This window comes from Fundulus heteroclitus, chromosome 9, assembly GCF_011125445.2.
Source record: "Fundulus heteroclitus isolate FHET01 chromosome 9, MU-UCD_Fhet_4.1, whole genome shotgun sequence".
Classification (NCBI taxonomy): domain Eukaryota; kingdom Metazoa; phylum Chordata; class Actinopteri; order Cyprinodontiformes; family Fundulidae; genus Fundulus; species Fundulus heteroclitus.
In genome coordinates, this window is record NC_046369.1 from 37115495 (window position 1) to 37140468 (window position 24974).

A 24974-nucleotide genomic window follows, 5' to 3' on the forward strand; every position below is an offset into this window, starting at 1 on the left:
AGCTCAGACATGGTGTCTTTGAATTATGAGGTGTCAAAGGTTCAATTATTTGCCCTTTCTTGCCTCTGTCATGCCCAGCTAAAACGACCCAGAGATACCAAAGCCACAGAATCCACTTAGTCTCTCACCCACAACAACATTTCTGAAAATCAGCCCTCTATGACAAACTCAACCAATTCTGTCGACCCTTGCAGATCCAAATAGGGTTAAAGGACCACCAGAAGATCTATTGCTGCAAAAAGAGACACCTGCGAAAATTCTAGTTAACATAGACTTACCAAAACTTTCACACATGATTTAGGTTGCAAGAGGAAGGTGCTCTATGAATATGGGCTCTCTATCTGCTCCATGGGCTGGGAAAAAGCTGTTTTAAAGGTTAACTGAAAACACACTTTAAGGAGAACAGGTCCAAAAAGGGAGTGTGTTTGGAGGGCCCTCTCAGCGTTGGAGCATGCTTTTGAGCCAAGCTTAACAGTGTTGGAAAGAACCCAATACGACGATCGAAAAAAGACCACCAATATCCTGAAAGGCCACTGCTACCTTCCACCATAAGCCTTGATTTGTCCCAAAGGTTGTTTTCTTTAGGGCACTGCAATAACATTGAATGGATTTGTGAGGAAAAATCCACCATTTTGTAAAACAGTTGTATTTGCTTCCTTCTGCACATAGGTTAGTTTGTTGCACTCATGCATGGCACCTTTGAAAGGGGAACACCTGACAAGAAAACTGACCCATGCATGAACTTTTAACTCCACCCTACAGCTCGCAAAATGGTCAGTGTTCAGTGCTGCTGTACTTCAATGACATACAAGAAATGGTAGTGTGTTTGATCTTGCTGCTTGGGCTATGAAAGTCCGATTGGGGCATACTTGGTGTTGTTGCGAAGGGCCTGATCAGACAGTTAAAATGAGACCACCAGTATCTCTGTAACCAGTTGCTAAGTGCCAGAACCCAACGCTGAATGGCCGATTCAGGCTTCTGAGGCCTTCTATTAAGGCATAAGCTGGAAACCTTGGGGCGCCTGCAGTACTGTGAAAGGGGGATAAAAAAAACTTTAAAAAGTTCTGTTTTCCACCAAAAGGTCAAAATCTCCCTTTTTCTGGGGATGGGCAATCGGCCTGAGGGGCTCCAGATAGACTGAAGAATGCAATAGAGTTGAAGGATAGAAAAATATTCCTCATAAATGTAGTAGTTGACCTTGTTTTGCCCATTTTCATCACATTTTATAAATATCAGATGTTGGTGACAAATATCTGGGATATATTTTTTTGCAACCACAAACTATTTTTTTCCCAAAACTCATTACAACATTGTCTTGTGGGGATATAAATTAAATTATAAATGTTGTCATTTTTTAATCAAGTTTTAATGATTATCTCCAACCCAAAGATAAATAATTTTGTGAGAAATAAATTAAAATAAAACAAACATGTAAAAAAAACTTACATATCTGCAAAGGACCCTCTGAATATAACAGTCATTTTTTTAATCAATAATTGTCTTTACAAAAATGTTGTTGATTTTCAACAGAAATTGTTTCTTTTTGTTGTGGGAAATATTTTTCCAAAAGTTTCAAGTCATAATTACCAGGAAGTCAATTAAATATTTTTTAATACTGACACTACATGCCAAGCTTTTAAAATACTACTAGAAATAGACCACTGCCTTTAAAATGTGTAATTATGATTATTATTAATTATTAATAATCATTGTTTCTATTATTAATATTATTTATTTATTTATTTTAAAGAAATCCATTTGCAAAAAAATCTGTTAACTCCATATAGATCTAATCTCAACAAGTAAAACATTAGATAAAAAGCATCCTCTCTTCTTAATATAGAATGGACTTGGCTTTGAATCCTTTTCTGAGTGGCATCCTAAGTATGGTGTCACATGATCAGAACTGCCCAATCAGAAAATTCCCCACACAAGCCAATCAGAAAATTCCCAACACAAGCCAATCAGAAAATCCCACTTATTTCGTTGCAGTGCAAGAGAGCTTCCATTAGAGGGTGATCTAGAGCAGAGTCATTCACACACTTTTCAGTGACTCCTATCTCACTGGGGTCCACCTGTAAAAAATTTACAGGGTAATTTTTAGGGTCAAAGGAGCCTATTGCATGATTATTTTTGTGTGGACCAGCAAAATGTCCACACAACTGAGAATCTCCACACAATGTTGGTCTTCCGTCAGGGATTGAGCCACACAAGTATAGAGAGACAAGTGCACACACACACACACACAAATAGAAAAGGTTTAACCTAAAGTTCAGGGGTCAGTTTGGCTTCATGTTTTATCATGTTGACAAGTAACACTAAGGATAACTAAGGATCACTTTTCATTTTGTTGTTTTCAATTTCATGTCAAAGTTTATCCAACGGTGCTGTTCTGAACTGGCCGCCTTCACCTCCACTGTAAGCACAGAACATCTGGGCTGCTTAATACTAATAAACACAAACACAAGAACCCTTATACATACCAACCATGCTTAATTTGACTGTTGGCTAAAAACAGCCCTGACCAAGGGCAAATGAAACACCTAGTCGCATTTTTAGGAACATTTTCTGGAATGCATCCAAATTTGATGTAAAAAAAAAAAGGCAACATGACAACACAACAACGCTCTAGTCGTAGGAGAATTAGACAATTTCCGACAGCCGCCCTTAGTAACCTCTAAATTGTTTTGTGCTGCACGTTTTAATATTCAGGTTAAGAACTGCACAGCACCGTGTTACGTTTGTTCTCTCTCGTTCGTCCCTCCTCAGCTCTCCCTCCATCTCACAAGTTTGCTGTAATGAGGGAGTCTGCATGTGTGTGTGTGACTTCACACTCCGTGCTCACTGTCATGGCATGTGATTGGTGGCAGCTGAACAGGGTCCTGGTTACAATGTGGTGAAGCAGAGAAAAAACGAGAAAAGACACCCCGATCCCTCTCTGCGTTGTTGAACAGAAGATTCCTGCACATTGTTGGAAATGCCATTTTCTAGCGTGAAGGGTTGCACTGAACATGAAGTAAAAAAGTGATAGGCTCAATAGTTTTCCTGATGAATATATGTAAGATCTGCCTATTAGCAAGATCGTGTTGAGTTTGTGATTCTCTCATGAGTCTCTCTTCCTTACATCTCAAAAGGAAGAAATAAAACTTTTTTACCACAAAATTCATCAAATTTAACTGTGTTCTGTTCACATATATTTAGTTAATGGTTGCACTGACTCTTTGTTGTCTTATTGTCTCTGTCAATTACTGTTTTATGAATACCTGCCAGGTGAGGTGCGGTATTACAAAACAATAGATGGAGTGAATCAAAACATTGCATTCACAAACAGTTTACAGAATAAACAGCTTTTCAAAATAGAAAAAAATATTAATAGAATACTTCAACTTCCTGTTAAAATATTTTGGTAAACACGCCTTAACTACTGTGAGATGTTGCTGTGCTGTCATGCATATTTGCATATTATTGCGTATGATCTCATATGGTTCTGTAAATAAGCTGTTTTTGCACCGTGTTTTTTTAACTTGAATATTTCATCTTTTCTACCTGAGTGTGCTGTGTTGTCAATAACTTTGGAAACGCTCACTTTGGTATTTATTTTAACTTTTTATATTGGCCTTTCTGATAAAGCTCAGTCTCTGTTACTTTTGAACTTACTTTAGATTAGATCAGCGTGGTTTTTTTTAAATTACTAAACATTGCGTGTAACTCTCTCTGTGTCTACTCTCATGCCCAGATTTCCACATTGCGGGACAATAAAGGAATTTCTGGTAAATGGATAAAGAACAACAATTGGTTCTTGCATTACAATGCAAATGAGGGAGGAAAATATAATATTATTTTAATAAAATAATAGACAACTTAGGACAGGCCAAACATCTGTAAAAAGAAATGGGGTGTACTATTTTCTTTTTCTTTTTTTTTTAACTATAACTGTATTTTGCAACATTTTCTTTAATTTAAACAAGTACATGAAGAATAGAATTATTAGTTTGAACATAGCTTAATTTAAACAGTGCATTATGTTTAGGGGAAGGCTCCTAAAAGAACTCTGCCATGATTTCAGTTTCTTAACAGTACATCTGATGACACGTTGGAGCAACTTTTGAAGAGCTCCAGTAAGCCTGATCTTTATAGCAAAGCAAACAGCTCTTTTGTGTTGGGCTTGTCTCTGTAGGCTTGTCCTGGCCTGTGTAGTCATCCTCCTGCTTGTTTCCTAATTGTTAAGGAAAGTAGACTGCAGTGTTAGATTGTGGGTGCTGTCTCCAGCCTAGCATCCCCTCGGTGTGGCGCACAATGCAACTCATTTCTCCCTTTGGTTGCAGGGCCTGGGATCTCATCTCTTTGTTCCAGCCCCTCAGAAGTCAGGTGGCCCTCAGCCTTTCCAGCTGTCTGTCGGGTGTCATTGTGCATCAGCGTCAAGCAGAGGGTGTAAAAGAGAATCGTGCAGTTTTACATGCTACATTTGCCTTTAATCGAGGGGAAATTGTGTGCAAAGCTGTGCCCCCAAATAGAAATCTCCAGAAACACTTCTGTGCGTGTGTAATTGGTGCAGTAAGTCTCCTAATTAGCTTGTTGTGTTGTCAGTGGTGAGAGCAGCATCCGGATGTGAGCGCTGGGTTCTGGGTTGTGATGGTGGTGGTGGTGGTGGTGAGAAGGAAGGGAGGGGTGCAGCAGATGGCAGCTTGCTGTCTCACAGGCACGCAGTCTGGGAGCCGAGAGGCTGAGGCTGTGTCAGACGTTCCACAGCCAGGAGCCCGCAGACCCCCGCCAACAACCCCCGCCCCCCACTCCCCAGCTCAGCTTTCCTCCGCTGCAGAGGTTAAGAATAGAGGAAGTCTTGTCACATTGCATGTAGAAACATGCAGTGTTCTGAGGGGTGATACACGCAGAGAACAAACAATCGGCTGTGCATCCCCGATGTTTGCTTCTTTCCCTTAGTTATTAGTCCCTTTTGGTCAGATTCTGTCACAGATCTGCACCGCCTGTAGTTGAGTTTTGGCCTCGAGTTGACATGAACCAGTGTGGAGCCTATTATTCCGTCCCCTTGCAGATGCAGAATATGGGCTACCATAAGATTACTCTACAAACTCTGTTATCATTAAAGATTTCCTGCAGTCAGATGTTTTTTTTTTTCTGTATGTCAGAGGAGGAAGGATAAAAATGTTTTAATGAGATTACCAGGATAGAATGTGGATTGTGACAACATGTACGGTGAGGAGGTCAGGAGCAACACTGGGTTATGTTTAGGTTCCAGTCGGACATCCAAACTTAGTAAAACCGTCAAAGTCTTATGTTGTTATTCAGTGTTATTAAAATTCTGATATTTGGCTCTTATCATCCCAGCTGGAAATTGTTCTGACGCACGGAACAAAAGGTATTTCAAGCAGCTCTTCCCCCTCCAGATGTTGAACCTGATTTGGAAGGAAAAGGTGATTTTGAGGGGCTGGGTTAAAAAAAGGAAAGGGGGAGGGAGGGAAGCCAGGGGAACAACAACAGCAGCAGCTGCTGAATGGAAAAGGAGTCGACAGCGACAGAGAATTTCCGAGCGATGCCAAAAGGTGACACTGAAACACACACACAGAAACACACATGGTTACAGGGCAAGAACAGCGTGGGGCGAGGTGTTCACTTTGTCACATAACGGCTTTCTCTCTATGCCTTCTTGTTTTCTTTTCTTTCAATCAAATTTCACCCTCCTTTTTACAGCAGGGAAGTCTTTACAAGAATAACTGTCGGCAGGGATGTCTTCTCATATAATTATAAACACAGTAAAATTAACAGTTCAATTCAGGCATCAACAATTAATTATTATTCTTTGTTTTGTTTCTGGACAAAAATTTAAATAAAAAAATCAAGCAACAGTAAAATATCTTAATAATGAAACCAATTGTTGACATTGCAGAAGTTCTTTAACTGCTCAGCACAATGCCAGCTAGATGTGTATATATATATATATACATATATATATATATATATATATCATCTTTTATATATAATATAAAAGATATATATATATATATATGTATATATATATATATATATATATATATATATATATATATATATATATATATATATATATATATATATATATATATATATATATATACTAGGGCTGGGCAACGATTAAAATATTAAAATATTAATCGCGATTAATCACATTGTATTTACAAACTCCAAGAATGAATTCAAAAGTAGTGTCAAGAGCACTTTTATTTTAATGTTCTGCTGCCATATGAACAAAAGTGTTGTAACATTTGTAGCACTTATCAGTAACACATATTTAGTGTAAAGCTCAACTTAAACATGTAAAACAAAAAATAGCAATAATAATAAATTAAAGCTTATTGCCACTGACAGGGAATTCTCTTTATGGTGAAAAAAATCTACCAAAAACAGGCAATTTCTGAGGTAACAGCAGGGAGCAGCATTACCATTTTATGTTCAATACCAAAGTTTAACTTGGCAGTGGTTACAACTAACTTGTTTCTGTCATATTCCATGCTGGAAGAACTTTAAACTGAAATGCTTGCTAACTCGATATGCTTGCGTTGCTTGCGTTTCTTTGACGTTGACACGCGGTTTTTTGTTGTTGCTTTCTCGCGTGCATACCCACCTTATTTTTGATGGAAACATGGAGGCAGCGAGTTGACGTTTGTTTGGGTGAGACTTCCGCCCGCTCACTTCCTGTCAGTGTTTAGCTATCTGAGAAGCGGCTCATGCAGCTACTTCGTCTCAAATTACTCGTCATTATGACTTCGAGGAAGACCGGGATCATTTATGTGGTTAGAGGTTGTCATAGTAACGGGTGTAAAAGAAAGGTTTACGTGGAGCAGGAGTGTTTTAATCATCGACCGTGAACAAAAGCTGTGGATACGAGGCGCCCTACTTCATTCACCCTCAGCCGAAGAATGAGGAATCCCTTCGCCTGTGGTTAAAAGCTTAAAATCTGAAGAAACCACCGAAGCGACCGTATGTTTTTTTCAGTTTGTGGACAAAAGACCAACATAAGACCACATGACGCCAGAAAAGTGTCTGGGCTGCGAAGTTCCATAAAAAAACAAAACCAGGAGACGTCAAGAGGAGAGGAGACAGGTAAGCTAATGTTTTGATATCCTCTCATAACATCAGTTAAATCCCAAACATTACAAAATTAACTGACCAGCAATCTAATCACAACGAGCCAACGGCCAGTATGTTTCTGAATCAGATAATTCATCAGCCTACCTTCCATAAGTCGCCGCTGCATGACTGAAGGCTTTCCCTGGAGCCGCAGCATCAGAGCGCTCTGAGGTCTCGTAGAGCCGATTGATGCAGTCAGAATCCAGCAGCGTGAACGTTGGAATAGTTTTAGCTTGAACGGACATCAGCCTCCATGAATACCAGGTCATCCATGTTGATATTTATTAACACCGATCCAACTCTTTCACTGCGGAGGTTCGCTTCGGTAAAGTCGCACAGCAGAGCCGTCCACACCAAGTAACGACACAAAACAGGTTAAAATGTCCTCGTACGTTATATGAGGCCACTTCTTTGTATCATCCACTCACTCATGAATAGTTTGAAGCTGTGGCCCTGACCTGCCACTTGATTGCTCTGCAAGTTTTGACACTGTTGCCACGACAGTTGATCATTTCAGTCAAACTAATGTTATTTGGCCGAGGGAAGCGCTGAAACGGAAGTGCGGCACACACAAACGGAAGTTGGACAGACCTTCACAAAATAAAAGCATGTGAGCAACATGCGTTAACGCGCGTTAAAGAAAATATCGCCGTTAATAGTCTAATGAGTTAACACGAAATTAACGCATTAACTTGCCCAGCCCTAATATATATATATATATATATATATATATATATATTATTGCAGCAGAACAACCTGTCTTAAGAAATTAGACAAATCCACCAAAATTTAGGAACAATTTGTCAGTGGAGGAACAAAACCATCACATTTTTTTATATACAAAACCACAGATGGCTTATTATCTAATATCTATATATTTTGTATATGGTGTTTGGTAAAGGATAGCACTTAGTGCTCCTATTACTCTTCTCTAGTTAGGAGTAAACCATAGACCATTATCTTATAATAACCAAGTCTCTCCAGAGCAGGGGTTCTTCTCCGCCTGCGACTGCCAAAATCACAATGCCAGATACTGGTAATCCCCTTTTGGAAGGGAGGGGTTTGTTTTTTTGGAAATTGTGAGAATAAACTCAAAATATTGCGAGAATAAAGTCAGAAAATTACAAAAATAAAGTCAAGCGGAAAACAGTGCAGGACATTCTAAATTTGTCCAGATACTGCGTAGATGTCTTTATGTTCATTTTGGGTCATATTTTTCAAGCGGTTCACTTTCCTCTATTCTCTATTAGGTCTGTTCCACCGCTGCGGCCTGGAGCCTATGCCGGTACCTGCACATTTTTTCGCACCACAGTCGCGTCTGTTGGAGTAGCACGTCGACTGAAGAGCTTGGATGCTCTTTTGCTGCATAGAAAGGAACTTCTTCAAACAAAAGTAATGGCCCAGGGCAACAGGGTCTGCCATTTTGCTACTACACTCCTGCAAAAAGCTTTAAAATGGACACCGCCACCTATTGGGACTTCTTTGTTGTGTTGAAGACATGCGCTTGGTGCGTGAAACAGGTAGAAAAGGACACCAGCTCTCAACCTAATACCAAGATTAGGGCACACATCAGAGCACGAGTTCTAGCCCTGCAGTGCTTGCAGTGGAAAAGTGATATATTAAATTTTTTGAACAATTATATCACAATATTTGCTGTGGAGCTGCTAAACAAACTCAAACAATTTCACAAAGATGATACCATGCTGTCCTAGTGGCCACTTAACCTATGCAAAGCAGCGTTCAGCCACATGTCTCATAGTTAGGGGCCTACGTTACCTGGCCTTTACCAAAACCAGTAGGTAAATCTTTTCCCCCTTTCCCGCCGCTTATCCAGAAATAATCAACAAACCCAGGACTAAAAAAAACAGCATATACTGCTGAAAACTTTCAACAACACTCACTTTTATGGTTTAATGTCCTAATCCTGGCCTGTCTGCCTTCTGCCACTCCTCTCCTGCTCCGTTGTCATCAAGGATTGTTCACCTCTCCTGCGAGTGCTGCAATCAACAACTGTTTAAGCTCCTTATAAACTCACCACAGACTATCAGATTATTTAAAAGCTTTTTGAGCAATAGTTGTCTGGCATCCTTCATACTTGATTACCATGTTTCAACCATGTCTCTTTATTTCTGCTCTGCCTTGCCTTGTCGGACATCTACCAAAGCTTGTGTTTTCTGCACCATGGCCTGGGTTGTACCACCAGCCTTGCCTGACCCATTGACTTGTCTACCCTGTTTCTGACCACCCATGCCTGTTTCCTGGACTCTAATTCCTTGCTTGTTGGCACAAACTTGGCCGGTAAAGCAGATTTTGATTCATATTTAAATGGATGATGAATACTTTTTTTCAATGAGAAACTGTTAAAAGCAAGTTACAACAAAAAATAAAACAATACATGCATATTTTAGATATTGCCTATTACCCAATAGAATGTATGCTTTCCTTGCTTTTTCTGTGGAGGACAATGAAAACACAGGAATCACTATATGTTCATAATCTCCTGACTGTTTTTTGTTTGTTTGTTTTCTGCTAATCACATATGGCTCCGCTGACAAAATGGGACTTTTTTCCGCTGGGAGGCAAAGTGTCAAGCTGCTGTGTTCCATTTCTTTCACAAATCAGAACTAAGAAAATGGCGTCGCACACAACCTAAAGGCCTTTTCTTACCTCTGTGCACCTGTTCTCAGTGTTTTGTAAATTCATGACGCATAAAGAGAAGTCGGAATTAGTGGAAAAATGGCTCACTACTCAAGCTTACACATGATACAGAAGTAGCATCTGTGTGCATTAAAATCATATCAGTCTTATCAACAAAATAATATAATTCATCAGTCTCAAACACTTTTATGTTTCTGTCTCTGAACTTTATTTGTCTGAAGGGTGAATTTTTTTCTTTTTCATAGAGCCTAAATTGCACAAAAGAAATCAGAAGAACATACAAATTTATTAAAATTTATCTACATTATTTATTTAGAACTACATTTTTAACCCAGCTATAAATAGAATGATTATATAAGATCCAGTCACCAAAAGAATAAATCCTTAGCCTATTGTACAATAATTAAATGATTAAGATATAAACACACATGAACTCTAATTACTTAATAACCCTCTTTAGTTGATAAAGATCTAACCTTATAAAATGGTCTCTTTGAAAATTTAAACTCAGTTTTTCTGCATAATTTGAAATTCTAATAACCTTTCAGTCAGGAGTCTGAGGGAAAGTTTGAAAGATTTCTTAAGAGGAGTCTCACAGCGGAAGGCCTTGAAGTCAGGCACTAGAAAACAGCCTTGTTATAGGACTGTGATAGTTTTAGGTTGATACATCCAATGAGACTCTGTGGAAACACAGAGGATGGTTTAAAAGATTGACTGAAAACAGAAAATGAATGAGTAATGGATATGGCATTTGAGCAGGGAAAGAATGTGATGAGAATGTACGTTTCTTCCTGTCTTCTGGTTAGCTTGTTCATAGGAGGGAGTCCAGCAGTTGTTGATCTGTGTGTTAAGATGGAAACAGGAAGGTGAGTGATCTGAGGAGGATTCCCACTAAGCGTTGGAGGGCAGAGACGTAGAGACTTGGAGACACTAGAGGAAGCTGCCACCGTCTGCCTGTCCTAAAGATAAGTTGCCTGGTTTGAAACAGCAAGAAGAGGAATCACTAGCAGAGTCATTGAGATTACACCTTGGAGAAGACACAGAGAGAGCTGGGTAAGTGGCATATACATCAGACCTGAGGGGACCATCCTTGGAGAAAAGCCATGCATTCTGACCATAGGGCTGGACGATACAGAAAAAAAGCATATCAATAAAATAAAAATGTTGATTGATATCGATTGTTATCAACAAATTCAAAACATTTATTTTAACTGCAGTCCTGGCCATTTTATGCTATTGTTCAGCAACTTATTTTTAGACACACAATCACTGAATTCAAACCAACCTTTTACCAAAACTGCAAGTTTTTAAAAAAGAATGTGTTTTATGAACCCTTTAAAGGGGGCGTGGCTTGGTGATGGCGCGTTCCTGGATCTGTGTTTGTGATTGGTTGGTAGGATGTAACGACTGTAATGTTAACCTACATGGCTGAAATGCAAAAGGAAGGAAAACTGTTAATCTATTGAACTTTTTATTGACCCTTTATTCTATCATCGATATATGTCTATTGATCTATATATATTATTCAATTATCGTCCAGCCCCATTTGACCACGTGTAAATTTGGATGATTGAACTCTCTGTAGGCCAGTAATACAGTGGTTCTGTTCAGCTTATATAATTAAAAAATAGTCATGCCTCTAGTAACAGATAAGCAAATAGCAAAATGGAGACACTTGACCAGTGATATTTGTGTATGGTTAAAGGTTGCAGTAGTCCACTAACAGGTTGGTTTCTAGATTTGTTTTGTGCTCAGTTGGAACGAGCAAGAATATAATGAATAACGTCTTTGTTGAGAGATGGCCAAAAAAAAAAAAAAACCTTGCAACAAATGAGAGTGATGGTTTAATTGGTTCCAGCATGGTGAGAAAACCTGGTGGTGTGAATCCAACACATGAGGGTGGCTCTCACTGAGAAAAGGACATAGATGCCAGTGGGTGGTCCGATGCCTGGTTGGGTGGGTTGAAGTGCCAAATTTTTTACGTAATCACACCGACACTAAATGTGCAAGGGAGGATTCCTGCAGAAGGTTGTTTTTTCTTCTTGAAAAAAATTGTTGGGCCAAGAAGAACAATGACCAACAGGATTAGCAAGGATTGAGGCATTCGCCACATCGTGAGTACGATGAGTATGATATGTTGTCATGATTAGTCCATACCCAGCATAGGGTGTTCAGCACATTCTAGCCAATGGTGCCACTTCTTGAAGATTAACGTAAGGGCAAGATCTTCCTAGTCACTAATAGAATTTATTATCTGAACCCAAGTGTTGGGAAAAGACAGGCCAAGTCAGGAGGAAACAGATCTGTGGTCCAGTCGAATGCAGTGTGGCAAAGTCACAAACCACAGCTCACACTGGTGCTGTCTGACCAGGAAGTTTATTCTGAGGCTGGAAGGCTGTTCAGCATTTGGCTGTTGCTGTCGATGGAATCCAACAATGAATTGTACGAATTTAATAGTCTTGGGAAAGATTAAATAAGATTTTAGTAAATAAAAACATGAACACAAAAAGGAAACGAGTGGATAAAACTTGTTTGTTGATGCAGTTGAGCACGATTATTGTTTTTTTTTTTTTTTCTTGCCTGGTCAGAGGTCATTTTGTCCATCTCTCTGGCACTCTTCATAACTCCTGCAATCTACTCACACAGCTCTCAGCAGCTCACAGAACAAACTGTTTTGCCAAGTCTATGTTAGATTAAATAAATAGATATTACAATATCTTTTTCAAAACTCTTTTGAAAAAAAAAACCTCAAAGTTTATTTTTTCAAGGACAAGTTGGGAGCATTTAAGAGACTGTCAGTGCTGATGCCTGAACACATGAGGGGGTTGCAGTAATACTTATACGATTCACAACAATGGGACTGAGTCCCCTGGTCGACCCAGATTGGTAGTTGTGGCATTCGCAGTAATTAGGCCAAATGAGAGATGAGCGTTCTGTTGGTGTTTTGCAGATTTTTTTTCTTTGTATTGTCTGTATGTTTTGGGACTTAACTTTTATCTTCATTACTATTTTTGCAGACGCATGCTAATTTTAACAAACAGCATCAGGTCTCCTGGTGCAGCAGTGGTATTTACAGCACTCTCCAAAACTCTGTCAAGACTAAAGGTCTAACAGGAGTTGCCTGAGAAGGATTAATCATTTATCATGAGACTAAATGAACTAAATGTACTAGATAGCATGGCCATTGGCCATGGCAGTTGAGAGCACAGAGCGAGAGGAATGCTTTTCCCCGCAACTCCTTTCAAGCCTGCTACTTTTTCCTTTCCTACCTAATGTTGCCTTCTGACAATAAAAGAACAGATTATGCTTGCAGATTATCTGCAAAACATAGATTTGTGCTGCATCTCTGAGCTTCCTTTATATTAACATTATTTAATTTTCCCTCACAAGGCAACAGCAGAACGTTTTAGCATTTCCAACAAAAGAAACAATCAAGCATACCAGTAACCATTTTTTTGTGGATGGCAAGGAAAACAGTCACAATCTCTCTATACATCATAAAGTGCTAGGAAAGTGGGTTTTGTCATCTCACGTCATTTTCCATAAATGATAGGGATGATAGGGATGAGCTTTTCACCATCTGGCTCTATAGGCTGTCAGTCCAAGCTAAAAAAAAAAACTCTTATTTTTTACTTTATTTGCTCTGTACATTCATGTTTTTGTTGTTACAAAAAGCTGGGCGAAAACCGTACATTCCAGTTGCCAGACGGGACCCCAGTCAGATTTGTTTTGTGGTCAGTGATCAGGCTAAAGACAGTCAGAAATAAAAGCTAGCATGTCCAAAGTTTTTAAATTCAAACCTAAACAAATGTTCTAAGGTATTAAATGTAGAACTGATCTAGCTGTAAGAAGTAAACCTAAATGCCAGAATGACCTTTAGATTTTAAATGAGCATTATAAAGTTGGCATTGATGAGAAACCTTGACATTTTTTACTTCAATGAGCATTTCAGTTAATTTCTGACTTTTAGGTATAAATGGAATATATTCGATTAATCTGCTGTTGCTGTTGCTAATACATTAGAGTTGTGACTTTAACCAGTGACCAAAGTTATTTGTCTTTAATATGAATGATGTGAAGTGAGCTGCTGATAACCTTTTTCTTTTTTCTGGGTTTTAAACAGATTCAAGCAGCAGCGGCCGGGTGAGATGGAGAACAGGCATAACGGGTGGGTGGCAGCAGAATACACCGGCGGCTCTTATTTGATTTACAACTAACCAATGACATCATTAACTTGAGTGCCTAATAAACAGGACATCAGAATATGCTTCATTTAAAGTAATCGTCTGATGGCTGAAAGTAACTAGTCTGAGCTAAAGAGCATGCCGCAACATTTGATGGCAATTTTCTGATGACAAAAGTGAAAATAGCAAGTGTAATTATTGGCTGAAAACATCTTCTTCATGTCCGGTTCAACAAATATTTTTTTAAAATTTGGGAAAAACTAGAACAGAACAAACATTACAATTTCGTCCACTTCTGTCAAATGAAATTATAATGAATGCAAGTAGAATTTATCTTGGAGGGATGCTTAGGTTTGAACGAATGATTCTGATCCAAATAAAGAGATCAATGAAAGTTACACAAAGCTGGCCTCCAAAATGTAAAGAAAACTAAAGAAAGATAAAGATCCACACAATATTGTTTGCTTCATTAATCCCATCTCCTTTATTTCCTGCCGGTAGTAAAAATGACTCAGGTGAACAGCGATCTTTTAATATCAAGAAGGTAAATGAATCACTCATTGAGTCTGTCATAACTTCCAACATTTTACCCTTGTCGTACTTTGTCTTTGTGAAACACAAAACCAAATAGTCCCAGATCACAAACCATGTTCAATCATAATCAGCTCACCTCAAAGCTCCCTTTCTTCTGCTGCTCACAGACGATCTTTCTCATTCCTAGCCTGGCCGGCCAGACTAACTTTTGCCTCTCTTCGCTGTAAAGCAAACTGAGTCTGGCTGGCCAGGCGATCTCATTCCTGTCATCATTCATTCATGCTGCTCCCATCAGGCACAAGGTTTAATCCCTCTTGCCCACAAAGCTATTTACAAAAAAACATTTATTCCCTTTGCAATATCCACTTTGAACTCTTTAAAATAACCACTTTACTTTCACACACTTTAACAGTTGCTTTTTACAGTGCCCATTTATGTGTTTTAATATGTCTTTTTGTGTTTATTGGATTTCAAGGGCAGGAATGCTGTTGTTGGAACCCTGTCAAAGAACAATGTCTGTCACCATCTGAGTCAAGGATTTTTTTTTATCAGATGGAACGGGTAAGAGTAAACGTTTGATAATCTTTTTGACTGTGACATAGTAGAAGAAGCTGGGTGAGTGTAAGTATCTGGACTCAACCACCCAAAGCAACTGGCAGAGCAGAAAGAGGTGGAAGGAAGAGTTCAGGCACATTGGAGACCACTGTAAGAGAAGGACAGAAGGACAATTTCAAGAGTGAAAGGGAAAGTTTTCAACATGGTAGTTAGTATGGTTTGGAAATGCTGACTCTGACAAAAACAGCAACAACAAACAAACAAACAGAAAGTGGCAGAGTTGAAGATGTTAACATTCTAATAGAAGAGACCATAACAGACAGGATTGGTAACACACATATAGGAGGAACAGCTTATGGTGAGAGGTTTGTTCATGTTGAGAAGAGGAAGAGGGATGTTTTTGGCAGTTGATGCTGGATAGGATGGCATGAAGGCAGATCAGGTCCTGAATGTGTGTCTTACAGGCAACAGCTAAAAGAAAGAGGAACTTGGAAAACCTTCTCTGCTATAGATTTCACATAAATGTAAGAAAAAAAGTTACTGATTTTCACCCAGAGTGTCCTACATACCTTTGTTGCAGTTTAATTAAAAAACAGTGATTGAAAAGGATATAGTTTCAATTAAAGAGCTTTAATTGAAAAAGGTCATTTCAAAAACTAAATGTTCCATTAGAATTTCAATTACCTCCTCATGAAAAGGAACATAATGTAATTCTTCATAATGGACTCTGAAATGGAATGCGTTGGCCAATTAACAATTTTCTTATTTGATTTAGGTAGATTTTATTATCATTATTCACAGTATTAATCACAGAGGGAGCTCTGTGAAGGCTACACTCATAATGACAACGGATGGCAGAAGAGGGGAGAGCCCTGGACTAATTAAGCAGCTTTCAATTAGAACACAAATCGTGCACTAACACACATGTAGGTCAGGGATCGCAGCCTTTGTTCTATATGAAATTTTATCTGGGAAAGGTTGTGTCTTAAACTTACGAGTGAGATTAGGGGAAATAAAAATGCTCCAAGTAGCACCGTAAAAAATGAAGCCTAGTTTTGTTTGTGGTGAACAGTCTTTGATGTTTAGGGTGGTGTTTAGGCACGATCAGGTGAATCTCTGCTCCTCTGGCTGCTTCTCCACATGTGACAGATGTCAATCAGTCCAACAGAGGAGGTCAGCCTGTTCAGCCCCCCCAGCACTCTGAGAAATGAATATTCAGCACTCTGATGATAGAGCTTTGCTGTTTATGCACTCTACAGGCACTAATTCGCTGGCACTGTTGCTTTTTTATTTTCTTCAGCATATTTGTAGTCAGGGCATTCTTTTAAAGCACAGAACCCAGATATTCAGAGATGCTTTTCAAGATGCTTTCCATCTATCCCAGGGTGCCGTGCTGTTTGTTAGCAGCACTGATTATAATCAGGACTTAATCTGCTGCGAACAGAAAGGATAAAAAGGCCTATCCATGCTCTCTGAGAACAGCGACATTTGTTCTCTCTCTCAGGGCTGAAGGAACAAGAGCAAAGTTCTCTTTGTTTAGGACCTTTTTTACTTCAGAAGAACTTGTGAGCAGAACATCATGGAAGTTTTCCTAAGTCTGTTCCAATGCAGCACACCGCCTTCAAATTCTCTGACACCACACTAGAAAAAACGATCTGCCCAGAATATGCATGAAGAACAAGCTGCAAGAACTTCACAAATGGGATGGCAAGAGCAGCAAGACGTAATTTTGTTATTGCACCCCTGGGAGAGGGAATTTCTCTGTTTCTGGATCGTATGTACAGATCTTAACTCAGGAAGACGGTGGCCAGTGAAAAAGGGCCGATATATTAAAAAACAAATTTGTTGTTCATTATAAATAGATAATTACACAGATTTATCTGTTTTTGTGCTTTTGGAGATTTGCAGAAGAATTTAAAAATACTAAAGGTAATATTTGACATAAATAGGTTCTAATTGAAATGTATAGAATGGACAGCACAGTGATGATAAAAAGGACACCCTTTTAAACAAATCTGGACTTGACAAAATGATCAGGTTTTAAAATAATTCAGATCTATCCACAAGTATAAAAACAACAGACATTCCAAGCTGGCATTGAGCATTGAAGAAAGGGGAAATGGAAAAACGTTTGTTGGAAAACTAAGTACAACATCGCTGCCTCCATTTGATTTAAGAGGGCAAGTAGCAGCTAGCTGCTTCTAATAAAATCCATCCATTGTCTTCTGTTTGTCCGAGATCGGGTCGCGGGGGCCACAAGTCCAGAAGAGAAACGGACATCCCTCTCCCCAGCAACATCCTCCAGCTCATTCTGTGGGATCCCAAGGCGTTTACAGGCCAGACGAGACTTATAATCAAACATGTTTCATTGACTGGTCATCAGCACATGTACTTCTATTAAAGCAGCAGTTATTTTCTCCCTCTGGAGCATACAGGTCTGTGTCAAAGAGTCCCACTTTTTAAGGGATATCCTGTGAAGTTCTTATCAGTAACAGTTCCCCTACCTGTAGTAGACAGATGCAGCACATATATCAGAGAGAGTTGTAAAAAGTAAAGGAATTGTCAAAGCAGTGGATGTTCATAGCCAGGGGTGGCTGAAAAACAGCCCTGGATTTTCTCCACAGCAGGCTCACTAACCTGATGCGTACAAACAGTTTCTATCATGGTATTTCTAAGGTGTTTCTGGCATCTCACTATCTACAGTGTTTCCTTGATGATGTAAAAGAAAAAAGCTTCTGCACACATCCTATACAGGTGGCTTCTTTAATGCTGTTCTCCTCTATAGTTCTTCTTTCCAGTCAGGAAGGGACTAGTTCCACCTGGCCTGAAAAGTATGAAACAAGCTTTACAGCACAGTGTGGGAATCTCCTCACAGTATGTGAGCTGTGGGTACCATCTTTAGTCTACTATTAAAATCTCTATGTAAAGACGGGTTAACTAATAGGTCCTTAGGTTCTGTTGTTTTTCATTTATTTCTTTAAGACCTTGATGATGAGATACGACCTTTAAGGACCAAAGCTGCTGCTTGCTCACAGCTTGACGAATTGTGGCATTTTCTGATGTGCCTCACAATCAGCACATCCTCTGTCAGTAGTCAGTTCTTACACTTAACTTCAACCTCAGCTTCCACTGCGTGATGCTCTCACTCTCCTAGCATATTCTTAAAGGAGCTTTGGAACCTGCTGCTGTTGGCTGTCACAGTCCCTCATTCCAAAGTTTTCATTACTTTTTTAATGGTTATCCGTTTGGCAGATGCTTTTGTCCAAAGCGACTTACAATTGATGATATAACAACGCTGTTAGTATCAAAGGTAACAAATATCTACTTAGAAGGAAGACCACTCTGTACGGGGTGATGGGGGTGACTGTGTAGACATAGAGTGCAGGCATACAGGGAAGTGTAAAATTGGACTTTTAGGCGAATTGAAGACAAAAAGCACCACGGCATTCTGGATTTTCCGGAGGGGTTTCTCTGCACAGGTTGGGAAACCAGTAAGGAAGGAGTGGCAGTAGTCAAAGGCAGGACAAGACCACAGACCGCACCGGGAGCTAATCGTTCCTATGGTTTACAATGCAAAGGAGCATGATCAAGCGACAGAGAAAACAGGATTTCAAAAGGTCAGCTGGTCATTGATCATGACTTCCAAGTTTCTAGCTACCTTTGATGGAGCAGTAGAGATTCAGTTTGGTTGCAGATGTTGTGATGAATGCTTGCTTTGGCTGGGAAGACCAGAAGTTCAGTTTGGTTAACTTAAGCAAGCAGACAAAGGATTGAACAGCTGTTTTGGATTTATCTAGCATAATCAGGTTGCCAGCGTGTCTTTGTTCTTAACTCTTGAATAAAATGCTGCTGCATATTAATGTATATTAACTATCTGCGCCTTCACAAGAAACTGTGATTATGTTTCTTGCTGTTTTTTAGCAAAAGTAAGTTTGTTACACAGAATTAGTTTGATAGGGGCTGATGGCTGCTTTATTCTGCCTCATCAGCTGCAATTGATAAGTCTGGAAAAAGCAAAGTAACCTTTTGGTATTTTGCAATAAACGTTACTCAAAGGCGTCAAAGACGCCTTCTTGGAGAGCACATGAACCAGAGCCTAAAGCACAAATAAATGAGCAGGAAAGACAAAAGTCAAATCTCAAAGACAGTTGAACAAGATAAACTTTGTAATTAGTTCATTAGCCTAACATGTTTATGGATGACTCTTCTTTGACTCAAATGTTGCTTCTGCCAAGTAAACATCATTTGTTTGCAAATTATACATCAACTTGCAAAAGCGCTTCATTTCAACATCTGAATAAAATGTTGTCAATCTTCATTTGAGCTCCAGCATCCACGTCCACAAGACGAGAACGTCCACTTTCAGGGGGAACGTCCGTTTAAAGATCCATCCATCCATCCATCCATCCATCCATCCACCCACCCATCCATCCATCCATCCATCCATCCATCCATCCATCCATCCATCCATCCATCCATCCATCCATCCACACCTCACCAGGGAGGCGTCCAGGAGGCATCCTAACCAGATGCCTGAGCCACCTCAACTGGCTCCTCTCGACGTGGAGGAGCAGCGGCTCTACTCTGAGTCCTCCCCGGATGACTGAGCTCCTCACCCTATCTCTAAGGGAGAGCCCAGCCACACTACTGAGAAAACTCATTTCAGCCGCTTGTATCCGGGATCTCGTTCTTTCGGTCATGACCCAAAGCTCGTGACCATAGATGAGGGTAGGAACGTAGATCGACCGGTAAATCGAGAGCTTCGCCTTTTGGCTCAGCTCTCTCTTCACCACAACGGATCGGTACAGCGCCCGCCTTACAGCAGACGCTGCACCAATCCGCCTGTCGATCTCCCGCTCCATCCTCCCCTCATTCGTGAACAAGACCCCAAGATACTTGAACTCCTCCACTAGGGGCAGCACATCCTCCCCAACCCAGAGAAGGCACTCTACCCTTTTCTGGTTCAAGACCATGGTCTCGGATTTGGAGGCACTGATTCTCATCCCGGCTGCTTCGCACTCGGCTGCGAACCGCTCCAGTGAGAGCTGTAGATCACGCCCTGATGAAGCCAATAGGACCACGTCATCTGTGGTAGCAGAGACGCAATCCTAAGGCCACCAAAACGGATCCCCTCAACACCTTGGCTGCGCCTAGAAATTCTGTCCATAAAAGTTATGAACAGAATCGGTGACAAAGGGCAACCTTGGTGTACTCCAACTCTCACCGGAAACGAGTCCGACTTACTGCCGGCTTTGCGGACCAGACTCTGACACCGGTCATACAGAGACCTGACAGCCCTTATTAAAGGGTCCGGTACTCCATACTCCCAGAGTGCCCCCCACAGGACCCCTCGAGGGACACGGTCGAATGCCTTCTCCAGATCCACAAAGCACATGTAGACTGGTCCATTTGAAGATGTTGAACATTTTCACTGACATGCCTTGTCTAACACCACCTGCAAATGTTTTACTTTAAAACACATTTCTACATCTTCATGGAGGACCTGATTGCTCTGCTTCAGCCTGACCTGCAACTTGCCCGTCACCATTAATCTGCTGCTGTTGCCTAAGCAACCAGCTTCAGAGTGAAACTGATGCAAAACATTCCCACCAAGATCTTTATGAATCAGGCTGCGGATCAGATCTCCATTCAGCCTGAAGTGGCTCCTTCTGGTTCCTGCTGTGACTTCTTCTTCATGTGCCGGCACACATCAGGTCCAACCCTCTGTAGGAAACCTCCATCCTCCAGGTCAGCAGCCCATGTACAGCTCCGGGCATTCTCTGCCTTGTGTTTTCAAGAGACCAACACCTGTCCTGATAAAATTCCCCACCTACCTGCTCCATAGGTCCACCTCTGATATTATCTTCTTTTGAATATATTTGCCAAACGTTACACCACCTGTGATCTTTAGCAGTAAGCCTTTGGTGTTCTCTTACAGACTTTGGTAATAGTATAATTATTAAAGGTCCAGCAACACATTACCCGAACATTCCCTTGAGGAACATGGCGTACTTCTTTGTTTTTAAAAAAGCAACAGCCACAGTCATTATAGTCATCAATTTTATTGCTGTTGTCATTTACATAAAGAGAACTGTTCCCAACTCCATTTAATGCAGAGGATCACCATCCAGTATCAGTGCTGCACAAGAACAAAAATTGCCAACGTTTAAAAATTGCGGCTACCATGGGAATAGTCCCAGAGTGGGACCAGATTGCTAAATGTTCAGCTGCTTGCAGCAGTGTAAGGACGTACCCTTGTGGTCACTCTGTCCTACCTTACGGTTCTGCAGTGGCGCACCTGAATGTGGCAAATTTAAAGAGTTTTACAGGATGTCTGCAAAAAATCTTGAAAATAAGAACTTGTTTGTAGATATTTCAGTTTTAATTTATGCAAAATAAAGTTTTTTTTTGTTTCTCTGATGCTGTTTCATTCGTGATACGATTAAATAAGAAATTGCAGTGGTAAAGACAGTAATTCATATTTTTTGTAGTTTGTTCCTACTAATTTGGTCTATCGTTATGTGCTATCTGATCTTTGAACAATGGATGCATGTTTTGATATTTTTAACTGGTGCATTAAGGTGAGCTATGCTTGATTATAAAAACAGGAAATCTTGTTTTAGTCCATCAGTGTTTGCTCCTCATACATTTTTAAAAGGTAGACTATTCTGATGTTGCTTTAAAGCCTGTGATTTAGGCTACATGACATTTGGAAACCCTTTAACCTCCATCCATCCATTGTCTCTACCCACTTGTCCCTGCAGGGTTGCGGAAGTCTGGTGCCTTTAACAGTTGTCTCATGACTTGTTGAAATATTATGTAGAATCAATAAACAGTTACTCACAATATTTACCATTTACTTGGTTAAAGTGATTTTATCCTTGTTTAGCACTGACCAGCAGGATGATTTGAAAAAGCAGCACTGATCATAAAAACACCTTGATCTCTCACCATACTGGGATGTCTCACGTCACCAAGAGTATTTTTTGCCTTTAACCAGTGCTTTAATATTGACTGTCTCACATAAAATTTTACTCACATAATCACGGTTTCACTTTTTACTTTAGCACTTTCTGCTCACATACCATCCTCATGAGACTTACAGGTCATTACCCAAAGATGACTGTTGGCAGGGCCGGATTATCCATAAGCGCCAGTGGGCCAGTGCCCAGGGGCACCACATAACACATGCTTTAAAAATATATTTTTCATAAATTGTTATATTATTTACTTGAAATTGTTGAAAGACCATGCATTATTCGTTTTGTGAACACTGATGTCACAATAACAATAAATGATAAATAAATCAAGATTTTTTTTTTTATTTCAGCATTTTAAAATGAGATATTTGAACATTGCTCACTGCTCATTTGACTACATGTAGTTGTGTAAGTTAATTAATAGTAAATTACATTACAGAAATCCCCTTGATTATGTCTGATGTTTTTGACCGGAGGACAGCACGGGTAAGGGGGGGGGCTTGGAGGTATAGTGCTCATGGGCACCACATTGTCTTAATACGGGCCTGCTGTTGGGTAAGTCTTGTCTGTTGCTAGTTAAGGTGGACCTAGTTGTCTATCATTCCATGATGCATTCACTTGCAGTTGGAAATCCAACATTTACCTCAACCAGCGCTGATCATGACAGTTAAAAAAACGGAAATAAATGTTAATTAACATCAACCGTCACTTTTTCACAGAATATGGTAAGATGTAATTCAAACTCTAATTGTGAATATTTTCATAAGCATCTGTAATTTCACAACATGTTTTACTCTCCAACAGTAACAAATTATGATTACTTTTATCTTGTGATTCAGGTAGTTACTACCTAAACCAGAGCTTGTTTAACAGGTACAGCCACTCATCAATAACATGAGTCAGGCTTTCATATAAAAATGTCAAAATATATACACAAAATGTATAGAATTCCCCGGGCCTGCCTGAGAGTTTTTAGGTTTGAGGACTTCTTTACTACATCAGGATCATCAAATTTGGATTTGGGTACATAATAAAATAAAATAATGTATTTGTTGATGGAACAAGAAAAATTAGTTTAAGTAAATCCCCGCCATAATTGTTTTGTCTATAGAACAGTTTCTAAAACATAAAAAAAAAAAATGTGACGCTTCGACCAAAAGTTCAGTCAATCTTTTGCCAGCTGCAGAATTTCCCATTTTCTGCTGGAAACTAAATAATTAAACTGAGAGCCAAAAGATGCCAGCCCCACTTACTCTCCAGCAGGGGGCAATGTTACCCAAGAAGGAAAAACAGGCTGCTGTTCTATTTTTACTCGATTTACGCACAGGAAAAAGGTATCAGTTAGACCTAAACCTAAATATATACGTTATCCTTTAAATCCTACTAAAGGAACCATGTTTTACGTTGTTTCTTTTTAAGATGGCTATGTATAAATCATTTCTCCCGGATTCAAAACAAAGCAGTTAACTGTTAACTTCCCATTTCCCAGCCACTGAACATGTCCACCTGGTGCCGCAGAGTGTCAACGTGATCAGATCCTCTTTGCAAAAAAAAGGACAAAGTGAAAACATTTCATTCTCACAGCAGATGAACTTTGTTGCACATTTACTGGCACATCCTCTACATGAGAACCTGCTGTTTGACACACTCACTGTTTTACACCACAAGCTGCATGATTTCATTCCCCTTACACAGACAGGGTGAGTGGATTGTTGTCGCTGCATAATGTATTTTCACCTCAGTAAGTGTTGCGAAGGTGTCTTTTCACAACGCAATAATGCAGAAGATAATCACATGCAGATGAAGGAGAGGATACAGGCTGAAAGCATGGAAATGTGAGTGGAAACTGTTTACAGTCTTTTATTTCAACTCTCATAATCTGAATCTGGTTTGTAGCTCAGGAAATCACAGCTTGATACATTTACTTAGACACTGATTCTGATCAAAATCAGGCTCTCATTGTGCTAGTTTTAATAAAGTGTTTTACGTACAATTGATTTATATGTATTTATAACTAAATTCTCCTAAAAACGTTTTTCATACAACATGTTGTAACTTTGATATTAATCATTACATATTAAAATTAAAAATAAATATAAAATTTCGAATTTTAATATATTCCCTCTGTTAGAGTATAATAAAAAAAATCTCATTTTTTTATTTGCTATTAAAAAGCCTATTTATTTCAGCAACTCAGTTCACAAGGTAAAACAGGCTGATAATGTGTCATTTTTCTCCATCCTCCAGCTATTGATAGAGGCTTGAAGGTTATTGTTTTTTTTTCAAAAGGTACTTTTAATCAGACATATGGGTTCATATATTTATAAATATATACACACACATGATTAATCTAGAATGCTTGACCTTGAGTAGCTGCAGTCAAATTTACATTTTATTAAGCACAATAATAATAATAATAATAATAATAATAATTATTATTATTATTATTAATATTATTATTAATATTATTATTATTATTATTATTATTATTATTATTATTATTATTAATATTATTATTAATTTTATTATTATTATTATTTATATGATTTGTTAATTGCAGCTAGTACTAATATTGTTTGGATTTTTTTTACCCTGTTAGAAAAAATATTTAGTCAGTTTTAAGAAATTATTTTTTTAATTATTATTTCAACCCAAACAACTACAATAAATAAATTTGAGTAACTAGATGAGTTAATATTAAATTAAAAAGAGTAAAAGAAACTATTCCGTAATTTATTTTTATAGCTAATGTTATATGCTGTAACATCAAATTTAAATTTCCTACTTTATGCTGCTGTGTTTACTTCTCTTCTTCTGCTGTTGCTCATCTCCTGAATCATATGCCTTTTGTCCCAGGGTGTCTATCTGAGCTGGATTCTGTAAGGGTTAAGATTATGTATATATATATATATATATATATATATATATATATATATAT